A 13,746-nucleotide genomic window follows, 5' to 3' on the forward strand; every position below is an offset into this window, starting at 1 on the left:
TTGGTTTATTCTTCTGCCATAAGAAGGCATTTTTTTTTCGTTGGAAGTTAAAGGCTGTAATGAAGAGTAGCAGACCCAATTTTTTTTTTTATGTAAAAAGAAACCCAATTTGGAAACATACAAACATATATAGTTAAGAGTTTTTGGCATTTTTTTAAATCATAAAAATCTCCATTCCCAAGATACGAATGAATTTTTATGACTTATTCGTCACTGTCATAGATAAAGCAAGAGAAAAAGAAAAAAAAACGTAGAGAAGGAACCACCATTCTCTTATACGGCGGATAATTACTAATTTTGAGTCACATTTGGATCCTTAAGCTTAACTATCCTTTTATATTACAAATTAGAATTTATTTATATTGGCAATAAATCTTGTTTTTCTCTTCTCACATCATTAATTATATATATTTAGGTCTGTATTGATATTTAAAGTTGTCTACCTTTTATACTTTGATATTATATTGTAGCTGTATTAATTTATACAACTTTTACAGATTTCTAAATGCTTAATAGGTATATATATACTCTTATAATTTTTAATAGGGCTGTATGTCCTTTATTCCTTCCTAAGTAACAAGTTTATAGTTCACCATTCGAAGATCTTGATGGTCCGATCTATATGATGCCCTCATGGTGTTAGCTGTCCTTTCCTGTGAATTGTACTCATCGGGTCATCAATATGTCCAAATCTTCATAACCCTTTTAGCTGTCATCCCGAGGTATTTTCAACACAGTGACAGAATTACCCTGTCTTTTTTTTTTTAAAATTAAACATTCAACTGAGTAATTCCCATCAAAATGGCAACTCCAAATTTGTCCCTCTGATCGAGATAACATGAATCTCCTTATAAGATAAGAGTTGTAATACCTTTGCCTGGACTGAACGCTTACCGAATCAAAGATATTATAAGTCAAATGAAATCTAACGAAATTCTTTCCTAAAATAAATCATATAAATGACAAAATATAATAATATGAATCATCTTAAAAGAATTATAAAACTTAGAAGGTATTTTGGTCTTTTAAAAAAATTAAAAACTTTTTGATAGATTCAAAAAATAATATCAGTACTCTATGTTGAGTATTAATACTCAGGTATATGTATCCGTATCGGTGTGATAGTATCTTTATAGGTACCATATGTTGAGTATTGATACTCAGGTATATGTATCCATATCGGTGTGACAATATCTTTATAGGTACCATATGTTGAGTATTGATATTCAGGCATAACAACCATATTGACACTTGTTCTTATACACCACCACATTCATATTTGCTTTGTTAAAGTATAAAAGTAACTGAGTACTGATTGAGCAAAGAGAATCAAGTGTGCATTCTTTTTATTATAAGAAAAACTCAAAATTTATAGTAATAGCTAAGCTCCCTTTATACACAAGAGAAGAGAAATATGAAAATAGAGGGAAAAGACGTTAGAGAGAGAGGAAGTTTGTTAAATCTAAACAGCTCTAACCACCTCACATTCTTTACACATGTAAGCATAACATGCATGAGGTACATGCATACATCATACACTAACATTCCCCTTGCTAGTCCATACTTCACTCTGCCAACTTCCTTACTGCATAGACATTAACATTTCCCTTACTGCTTCAAACGTACATCCTTCACTTGAGCTGAACAATCAATAGTTTTTGCCTATGTTTCACAAACAAAGGTGCTGACAGCGGCTTGGTGAGGATATCAACAACTTGTTCATATATAGGAACCTCATGAACTTGTAGCTTTCCTGCTGCAACCATTTCTCGTACAAAAAAGAAATCAAGTTCTACATGCTTGAATTTCGAGTGTAAAACAGGATTAGCACAAACAACAACCGCATTTGAATTGTCACACCACAACGTAGGTTTCCCATGAGGAACAATGTGCAGTTCACTCAGTAAGGATTCAAGCCACACTATTTCAATAGCTGCACATGCAACACTTCTATATTCTGCTTCAGCTGTTGAACGAGCCACAACTTGTTGTTTCCTTGAACTCCATGCAACTAAATTTCCCCCAAAGTAAATACAATACCCAGACGTAGATCGTCTATCATCAGCATCTGCTCCCCAACTTGCATCAGCAAAACCTGTCAAAGATAACCGAGAAGAGGCCAAGAAATGCAAACCAAAATCAATCGTTCCTTGTAAATACCTTAAGATGCGTTTCACTGCTTGAAAATGAGTTTCAAGCGGAGCTTGCATAAATTGGCACATATGATTTACTGCAAAAACAATGTCTAGGCGAGTGATGACAACATATTGCAAAGCTCCAACGATGCTGCAATATTGAGAGACATTCTCAACAGGATTTTCATCCTTGGTTGAAAGCTTGCAGTTAGTAACCATAGGTGTAGGAAGACCATTTGCATGTTGAAAACCATTGCGATGTAGTAGCTCATTAATATATTTCTGTTGACTCAATACAACACCATCAGAGTCATAACTAACTTCAATGCCTAAGAAATAATTAAGACAACCCAGATCTTTTAAGGCAAACTTTTCATGCAGCTTATCAATGACCATCTGCACCTCACTTGTTTTATTACCAGTGAGTATTATATCATCAATGTACACAAGTAAATAAATCAGACTATCCTCATTCTTTCGAACAAAGAGAGAAGAATCAGATTTTTCTATCACAAATCCTTCAGATTCAAGATAGCTCCTCAGGCTATCAAACCAAGAACGCGATGCTTGTTTCAAACCATATATGGCCTTATGCAATTTGCAAACCAACTTATCATCACCAAACTCAAAACCTGGAGGCTGAGTGATATAAACTTCTTCTTTAAGTACACCATTTAGGAATGCATTATTAATGTCAACATGTCTACGCTGCCACCCTTTCGATAAAGCTAAAGTCAGAATAAATCGAACAATAACTGGTTTAACAACAGGGCTAAACACCTCATGAAAATTAATACATGGCTACTGAAGAAAACCTTTTGCCACTAATATTTCCTTATAACGAGCAATTGAGCCATCTGCATTTTTCTTTATTTTGAACAACCATTTACACATTACTGCTCTTCTTTCGGGTGGTAGAGGCACTAGAGACCAGGTTTTATTGTTCATCGAAGCTTCATACTCCTCCTGAATAGCAGCTTTCCAATGGGGACTAGTCAATGCTTGCTTGATGCTATGTAGTTCTTCATTAATCCAAGTTGTAGCTTGAAATATTTTTGGTTTTGAAATTCCACTCTTACTTATTGTTTGCATTGGATGAGTATTTAAGGTAGAGTTGCAGTCAACTCCAACAACTGTTTGACTAGGAATAGTAGTAGGAACAATATTAGTAGAGCTTGACACTATTCAAGTAGTTCATGGATTATTTCCTTCATGAACACACGAACTACGGTACCTTCCTCATCGTGCACATTATGCACATGTGATACACTATTTCCAACAATACCATGATCGACGCATCCTGGCTGAGTTCGAACATGTGGTGCAAAAACAAGTGGCAGTTCCCAAGTTAAAACATGCAAATCTGCCTGATCATGACTCTTCAACCTACAGGCTTCATAAGGAAATTTTCCTTCATAAAAAATTACATGTCTGGAAATGGAAAACAGGCACAACCAAACACCCTTAAGATTGAATAATCAGGAGATTGTTGATGTAATACCTCAAAAGGTGACTTTCCATGTAACACTCATGTAGGTAATCAATTAATAAGATACACAGCTGAGGTAAACGCATAACTCCAGAATTTCAAAGGCAAGCAAGCTTGAGACAGTAATACCAACCCTATTTTAATAACATGGTGATGTTTGCGTTCAGCTTTGCCATTTTGCTCAGATGTACTTGGACAAGAGATTCGATGTTGAACTCCATTAGTTAGAAACCACCCTTTTAACGCCTGATACTCTCCACCACCATCACTCTGTAGTATCTTAATTTTGACACCAAATTGAACTTCAACAAGTTTGTAAAAATTGAGAAAACATTCCATAACTTCTGATTTTCTTTTAATCAAATAGAGCCATGTAAACCTGCTGTAAACATCAATAAAGGACACATAGTAGGCAAATATATCACTTGAAATAATTGTGGTTGGTCCCCAAACATAGAGATAACTAATTGAAAAGGAGCAGTATACTCAGTAATTGAATTCAAAAAAGGCAGCTTGTGAGCTTTACTTTGTAAACAAGAATTACAAACAAAATACAAAGTGCTTTCATTAACAAAATATTACATGCTTTCATTATTGTTTTTACCACACTCACAGCTGAATGCCCTAATCTTTTATGACATAATTCTAACATATCACAAGACTTTGACACATTATTCAATTGTATGTGCTTCATATTAGGCGACAGAAGCTGATATAAACCTTCATACGTGAGCTTCCCTGTCAATAATACGGTCTGCGTCCAAGCATCCTTCACAAAACATCAAGAGGGATGAAATTCAACAAAGACATTATTATCACGAGTAAACTGAGAAACAAATAACAAGTTTTTCTGAATATCAGGCACATGCAAGACATTTTGCAAAACTAATGGCTTTGTTTTAGAGAGTAAGCAACTTTGACCAATATGGGAGATTTTAACACCTTCCCCATTCCCAATATGAAGGCAATGATTACTGTATAAGCCATACCAGTATTAAGAAGAGACACATCATTCGCAACATGATGTGTTGCCCCCGTATCTGGATACCATATTGGATCAACATTACCAGTTGACACAGCTGGTCGAGGTGAGTGAGAAGTGGAAACAAAAGTAGATGAAGGACTCGCAAATCCTTGTGAATTCTTAACTAAATCCAAACCACCATACATTTGCATTAGAGAATACCATGGAACTCCTTGATAGAAAGTTCATGTACTAGGTATCATGAAATGCAGATTAGAGTAAAAGAAACCATGTGATGGCCTCCACTCTTCACTACTTCGAGTATCAGTGGAAACACTGCAAAATTTCTATCAAAACGATGATGGCATTTTTGCACTGTATGACCAAATTTACCACAGAGGTGACACTTAGGATGATTCAAATTATCAAAACGTCTTTGACCACGTCCACGATAATTTTCACCCAATTGACCTCGCATAGAACTATCTTGCTTGGTAGTAAAAGTGACCTCAGATGATCCATAATCATGCTCCTTAGTATCATTAGTAGACCTAGAGACCAAGTTGGCTGAAATTCCTTCATTGGAAATGCCTTATACTGTATTTCACAATCAAGCAGCATTTCAGTGAGTACATCTAACGACAAACTGTCTCGAGAAGCAATTGTAATAACAGATTCAAATTCCATGGATAAACCAGTAAGAATGACACTAACTTGCTCATGTTCAGTAATTGGACTGCCTGCAGGACATAACATATCACAGATTGACTTGACTTTGGCAAGAAATTCACTCACCGTCTGGCCAGCTTTGCGTTGAGAGTGAAGACTATGTCGAAGGGATGATACCTTGGCACTAGATCGAGCACCAAATAATCGAGCAATAGTAGTCCAAATAGCATTAGCAGAAGTGAGTCTAGTAAGATGAGGTAAGACTTCATACTAACCGTAGTGAGCAACCATGATGCTAGTAGTTTATCTTGCTAATAGAGGTTGATCGTTGGAGTATCCACAACATGACCCGACTCCGTTGTTTGAACAGCCACATAAGATTCTCCGTCATCCAAATAAATCGAAGCAAACCATAACCATCAATAATGAGATATACTTGATGCTTCTATAGTAAATAGGTACTCTCAGAAAGTTTAACCACATCTTGTTTGGGTATGTGCTGCATGTAGGAGATCTCCATCATACACAACCTCACGCAGCAGTAGAGTAACAACGCTCGAGCTCTCAACCCTTGGCGACTGATACCATGTTAAAGTATAAAAGTAACTGAGTACTGATTGAGCAAAGAGAATCAAGAGTGCATTCTTTTTATTATCAGAAAAGCTCAAAATTTAAAGTAATAGATAAGCTCCCTTTATACACAAGAGAAGAGAAATATGAAAATAGAGGGAAAAGACATTAGAGGAGAGAGAGGAAGTTTGTTAGATCTAAACATCTCTAACCACCTCACATTCTTTACACATGTAAGCATAACATGCATGAGGTACATGCATACATCATACACTAACATGCTTTACGTCAGTGTGCTCTTAGTGGATTTCTAGAAAAATACACGAGCAATTTGAAATTACATATGCACAACTTGAAAAATATAAAACGTTAACATGAAGCATATTGTAGACACTCGTTTTTATCAAGGTCAAAAAAATATTATTAAATTATTATTATTATTATTATCAATACAAATTTATGTTTTTGCAGGCTACATTACATACAATACAAGCCCAAGTGGAGATAGAACCAGCAATCTACCACTACAACATCAACCCAAACCCAATTAGGATTTTACTCTAATTGCAGTTGCCAGTGCCACTTTGCCTTAGCCATTGGATCTGGACCCATCCAACGGTCTAGATCACTCAAAGGATAGGGTTTTAAAATACTAAATATCTTCAACAGCCGTCAACACATGTTCAGCTTCTAGCCGTGAATGTGAGCCGCACCGTCGACTCCTGAGCCATTGTCGAACACGTCCGAATCATCACCATCACTCATGTCGGCCACCGAACAGCAAAAACAAACAAACAATATCAGCAAAGTCAAAAGCATATCACCTAAATCATACCTAACCTGTCAATATCCTACCAAAAACAAAGAAAATACAGATACATCTAAAGAGATTCGGTGAATATATCAACCATAAAATACGCAGAGGATGAGGAGAGAGGAGGAGCATTGGGAAAGAGGAGTAAAAACGGGGGAAATTATTCAAAAAATAGAGAGTATTCGAAAGGGGGGATCGGGGAAGAAAAAAACAAGAAAAAAGAACTGAAATCGAAAAGAATAAACTTTTGTTGTAATCAGGTATTTTGAAAACCCACATAAATAATTTGTAACAAGGGTCTTTCCCTATTCTCTTCAAAAGCAAAATCAATTGAGGTATTCTTCTGAATTTATTTATTTTTAGTGTGTCACTGTGTGCATGTTGATTTCAAAGTAAAAAACCAAAATAGATTAATCCTAACAACATGAGTAGAAAATTAAACAACCATCAATACAATAAAAAATATTCAACCTTCGGTAGTTAACCCAAGGAAATCAGTGCTTTTCAAATCAAAGCAAAGTATAGAGAATATAAGAGAATGAAGCGTTTACCTCGTTGATTTGAGTCCTGTCGCCAAAGGAAAGAATTTGATGTTAGTAAATAAAATTCCTTAAATCAAATTAAGAATATATGTGAAGCTTTTAGGATGTCTAGACCTTTGGGGGTGGTTCTCCGACCATTTTTGTTGAATATTGGTGCCAAAGAACACTGGAGTACGGCGAAAGCCATGGTGATTTTGGGTTTTAGCGTTCTTGACCAAACAAATGGAAGAATCGAGAGGTGACAGTATGGGTTTGAAGGTTTAGAGAATGGCGTGTTCATGGAAGCTTTATGAATGATGGCTTGCAGGCGATGTTGAGAAAGAGCTTTGAAGCTCTCGAATGAAAAAGAAAATTAGGGGAGAAAGAAGATAAGTTGCGCAGGAAAGGGGTAAAGGTTTAGGTTTGATAGAGTGTTGTTTTGTTTATTAGATTAAAATTTAGGTTTTAGTTGGTACATCAAAACGGTGGCATTTTGAGTAAGGGTGATTGGTCTCTTGCCAAGTTGGGAGTAAATTGTGAGAGAACTCTTTGTAGTTTTAATTTGATACAGTTTAGTCCTCAGTTTAATTTTTTTTTGCCTTTACATTTCACACGTCTTTCATTTTAATTCTACTTGCAATTATGGGCTTACATCAATTTTAGTACATAAAATGTGATTAATTTTGTTTTATGACTTGAACTCTGTTTAATTTATGAATTTAACCTTAACTTTATTTGTTTATTTATTTTAGTCATTATGTTGCTTTTATATATTTTCATTATAATATATATGTGATATATTAGTACGAAATTTAGTGTTTGCGATTAAACATGTGTTTAACTTATATATATTCTATATTACAGGTGTATGTAATTTATGTTATGCGTTTTTTATTTTTGAACACTAGTTCATAAGTATTATATATATATATATATGAATATGCTTTGTTATTATAATTGTTTGATGTTTCTATGTATTTTATATTACATGTTATATATATATATATATATATATATATATGAATATGCTACTTTGCATAATAGGTATTTGTGTATTCTTCAATGTATATGTGATCGTATGACATTTTTTACATAAATTGTATGACATCCTCATGTGCATAACTCGACTCCTATTACATAATTTGATTTCTGTTACTTTTATTTTTATCATATAAGTATGTTTATATATTTATTATCTTTATAATTTGATCTATGTCGTTTATATATATTATATCATATTATTCATATATATATGTGCATATATATAAATTAATTTACCCTTGTATATTTATATATATTACTAACGTCTATTTTATTTTGTTTGACTTTATTTATTTATTTCATTTTATAAGATGATTAATTTATATTCGAATTGCGTTTTTTAATCAATGAGGAGGTAATATTCTTTATGGATAAGAAATAGTTGAAATAGTTTTTCCAATAGAGAATTGCTAATCTCGAAATTTCTTTTCAAGTTAAAGAATTTTCCCTAATATTTAATTCGAAGCAAGTTAATTAACATTCAATAAATGGATCATATTTTAACTTTGTATTTGATTCAGGGTTTCCCTTGTTACGATAACGTATAAGCGACACAATACCAATTTTGGGCGCTGTGGGGTGCTAATCCTTCCTCATGCGTAACCGACTCCCGAACCCGTTTTAATCGAATCTTTGGTAAACGCAGACCAACTTTTGTCTTAAAAATGATTTTTTTTAAAATTATTTTTAAAAGACATTTTTAGGTATTCGACCTCCCTAACCTAAATGTTGATGGCGACTCTATAAAATTTTATCCAATTTAATTCAAAACCTACCAAATTTTCCAAATTAAAAGTCGTAATGGTTTTTTAAAACAATTAACGATTGTCCCGCCGGAAAACGGTTACGACAGCTTGGCGACTCTGCTGGGGACTTTTTGAGAGTCAGTCTATTAGTCATTTACATATTGTCGTTGTGATGGAAATTATGAGTTTGGGTTTTTAGTTAATTTATGATTCATTTATTGATGTTTGTTATTGCTTCATTTTTTTGTTATACTAACATTTTGATTTTTTTTTTGCTTTCAGATATGTCCAAGTTTTTGTCAAGTGGTTTCGTTTTCCTTTTGAGTCAAAGGGTTGAATGTTCCTCCTCACACACATCACGGGCATTTGCATACCATAAGCTCACTTACGAGCTTTGTTCCTTTTAAGTTGAGATGAAAGCTTAACCTACGTGAGATAATTTGTTTCTCCGCACGGGTTTTAGCAAGTAATCTTTGGGTTTCATATACCTTATGTCTACGTGAGATAAATTGTTTCTCCGCATGGACATAAGGGAATGTATCCTCTCGAATTAAACTCGATTCGTATGAACCTATAATAGGCTAGGATTGAGGGTTTGGTAGCCCAAGGGGGCACCGACATCAAGGACAATTCGAGTATCTTTTTCCTGATAGAGTTGAAACCATGCATATAGTGAACTGTAGAATTATCACCCTAGATATAGTTATACAGAACCTTTGTCCGTCAGTAGGTACCCAAATTAAGTGTACACATAGGATGAGTGTTTCTGAACCTTTTATTTTCTGTTAAATAACAACATGTGACTAGATACCATGCGATTAAGATTAATTTCTTGAAAATAATTATTTTGGGTAGAAAGCATGTTCGAGTAGGATTGTTATCTATTTCAAACATGCCCGGGTAGATATCATGATTAGGTAGGTTTTATATTTATCTATAAATAACATTTTTTAATTCTATTGATTATCTTGCTAATACTAATTCTTTTTTTGTTTGTGATCCTAACTTATTTTGTTTCTTTTGTTTGCGTTATTTTTTTTATTTCTTGTTACATTACATTGTATTTACATCTTCGCATTTGCATCTTCGCATTTGCATAATCATTATGAATAAAAGAAAGATGTTGATTAAACCAAGTAATCATCAGATTAGAAGAGTGATCATTGAAATGGAAAAGAGTTTTCATAACAAGGAAGAACACAATCCAGTAGTTCTAGATTGATCTAAAGAAGCACAAAGGGCAAAAAAGATGTAGTTTTTCTGGGGAGTTCATATCACAAATGCTCACAAATGTCAATCTCAAGCAAAAATGATCTACAAGAGCTGATAGAGATTTGGGAAAGTTTGAGAGTACTTACCAAAGAGAGGTTCTACAAGAAATATGGTGACATGGCTAAGCTCTTTTATGTAAAGATACAAGAACCATTGCTCAAAGCTCTGGTCCGATTATAGAACCCTGCGTACAACTATTTCACTTTTAACAGACAGGATTTGACACTAACAATCGAGAAGTATACATCTCTGTTTAATTTCAGAAAACATCCAGGTGGATAAAGTTTATTCCAGACCTCTGAAAGTTCAATCCTTTAAAAATAAACTGATAAAGATTACCGGTACATGTAAAAATTGGATAGTACAACATTCAACAAAAAGGAGAAAGTGAATGATTTCATTGGCATTATCTTAATAAGGTGATATTCGAGCATATAGATGAAGATAAAATATTTGCCATATTTGCTCTTGTTATATATGGTTTAGTGATATTTCCAAAGACTTTGTTCCATGTGGAAAGTGTTGTTACAGATTGCTTTGATAGATTGGAGAAAGGTATAAGTCTTGCACTGACTATCTTGGCAGAGACTTTTTGATTCTTAAATGATTGCCATAGATTGGAGGGAAGGTGATTCAGAAGTTGCACTTAAGTACTCACAGTTTGGATTCAGAATTATTTATGGAAAAAGGAGAAAGTTATTGGGATCATGACTGAGATCATGAAGCTAAATAAAAGGCCAAACCACATTCATAGATTGATATTTCTTGTAAAGATGAAAGTTCTTTTGGAAGAATGAAACTCTTTCTAAGAATGATTACTTTTGGAAATCGATACCTTTTGCATTTGCATTTGCATTCACATTTTTACGTTTGTATTTACATTTTCATTTTTTTGCATTTGCATATTTGCATAGTTATATTTATAGTTTCAATCTTACATCATGCATTTGCATTTTGTTTCAAACTATTTTACATGCATTAAATCATGAAAATATGGGAATAATTTGTGGAGGATTCCATGACAGAATTTTCAAAATCAAATTGGAGCTAACTTGGTCTTTCTAGAGAATGATAAGAACCATGAATGAGATTTTAGCAAGGGTTTATAGAATCGAGAAACTCCAAGAGCAACTTATTAAGATTCAATAAGAAATGAATGATCAAGCAAAGAAGTTTCAGGACGAGTCAATGGAGTAGATAACCAAATTAATGAAGATGGTGAATGTCGTGATCTATGGAGAAGAGCTACTAGAGGATCTCGTGTTAGATGAGAATATGAATGCTAGTGTTGAAACTGTGATTGTAGAAGGTTCCACTGGGCCCATAATGAATTAAGAGCTAACAAGAGATAAAATTTCCCTTGGGAAAATTAAGTCTTACTCAAAGAAGAGGGGCATAGAAGAGGACCAAATGCTGATCAAGAAAGCTAAGAATGATCAATCTCTCATGATTAGAGGTTTTAACCCTTTACAATCTTCCATTCAAGACAATCAAGTTCTATCTATAAAGCCATCACCAAATAATCTCTCGTCAGGGGGATTACATGAGAAGAAAAAGCTCACAGCCGGATTGGTTACACCGGGATGTGTCCATCCACAGTGGCCCCCGAATGAGAAGTGGACCTATAAGGTGATTCCTTGGATAAACCAGAAAGGAACCCCAAATTATTCATTTAAAGTTCCTAGAAACTTTGAGGATCCTTTAGAGCAATCAATTCAAAGGTGTAAAGTAAAAGAGAAAGGGGTTGTTGCTTCAACAGAGATTAATACAATCAATTCCCATGAAGAACACAGGGTACAAGAGTATGAGAAAGGAAATCAAAGCAAAAGGGCTTCCATGGATGTAATTCGAGACTGGCCCGTGGGTTTAAGAATTAATAGGATAGATGCAGCCTTGAAGACATCTCAAACACCTATATCAGATTTCCTGAAGGCAAGTGGGGTTTTGGGCAATTTAGAAGGTTTGACGAATGTTACGCCAATTACAGTTGCAATATGTGTTCAGAATCCATCCAAAAATATCATCACTAAGGAAAATCGCTTCGGATCTAAATTTGGGCCTAATTTCCAATCAGGGAAGGAAAAACTGATGAATAACAAGAAATTGGGATTTTACGAAGAAGCTGCTCAGGAGAAAGCATAAATTTGTGCATCTGAGGGTACATCAAAAGGAGTCATGATAAGTAAAATGGTCGAGAAATTGGGAGCAAATGAGGATAAAGATCCTGGTCTGACCACACACTCAACATTCTAAGAGTAATGGGCAGTTAGATAAATAAGTGGAAGTTATTATCTTCTACAGTTGCATTTCATTTTCAGCATCTTGTTTGAATATGTTTTTTATTCCTTTCTTTGCCTTTTGTGTAATAAATAAATTTGTGTTGCTTTTATGGTTATGAGCAAGGAATCAAATTTTATTCTTGAAGTTTTTGAGTATCAAGTAAGTTAAATATTCTTTTATTTTCTCAAGAATCATAAATCTTTGGCAAGTGGTAAAATTAGACCTTTCATATCCTATACAATGCCAGAAATACAATTACTTGATCTATTTTGACCCTTACCAAATCCTAACCCTACATTTATCTGAGGATCTGACGTAATGTCTCTACCTGTTTTTTGAGACACCAAATCCAGATGCTTACCTTCTTGGGTAGAGTTGATTGGTTCTCTACCATATACACGACTAAAAAGTCACATATTTGTTCTTTATACTGGTGAAACCAACAGACCTCAAAAAACCAAACTTTTGATTGTCCGTGAATCTTCCTGCAAGAAGAAATGAGATGGGGCATCATGGACCAACTTGTCGATGAAAATTTCGGGTAATTGGGGCATGGTCGAAGTAAAAAGAAGAAAAAAAGATTGATTTAAATAATTATATCATGCATTAATTGCATTGTTTTCATATAAATAAAAGTTAATCCTAAATATTCATCCATTGGGGATACTTTTTTTTACATAGACTTCTGTGTATGAAATGATGAACGACATTCTTTCATTTATCCATTTGTAAAAGGAGAAAAAATATCTTTAGTTGTCCCCATTTGAGCCTGAATGATTTTTCTTCTGATTCAACCCTAACCAAGGATCACCCTCCACATTGGGGGGCAAGGTGAAGGATATCTGCTCACATGAATAAAAATTGTCAATCCAGTTTTATTACGAAGACAAATCTCTATGAAGTAAAGAGAGTTTTGAACCACAAGGCATGTCAAATATGAGGTGCTTGAATATCAAATCCAGTCAAGAATAACCAATGCAAGAGTAAAAGGAGATACTCAAAGCAATTGAAGTCTTATACTCATCCATCAAAAAAGAAAAAGAAGAAAAAAAGAAAAAAAAAGCGAAAAAAAAGAAAAAAAAAAAAAAAGAAAAAAAGAAAAAAAAAAAAAAAAGAAAAGAAAAGAAATAAAATAAAATTGAATCAAGATGGATGATTCATTGAACCTCAAGTTTTAAGGTTGATCAAGTTCAAAGATTCATATTCAACAAGAAGCGCAAGAAATGCTGGAAATATAACAAAATT

The sequence above is a fragment of the Hibiscus syriacus genome, unplaced genomic scaffold, assembly GCF_006381635.1.
Source record: "Hibiscus syriacus cultivar Baekdansim isolate YM2019G1 unplaced genomic scaffold, ASM638163v2 tig00110858_pilon, whole genome shotgun sequence".
NCBI classification, from domain to species: domain Eukaryota; kingdom Viridiplantae; phylum Streptophyta; class Magnoliopsida; order Malvales; family Malvaceae; genus Hibiscus; species Hibiscus syriacus.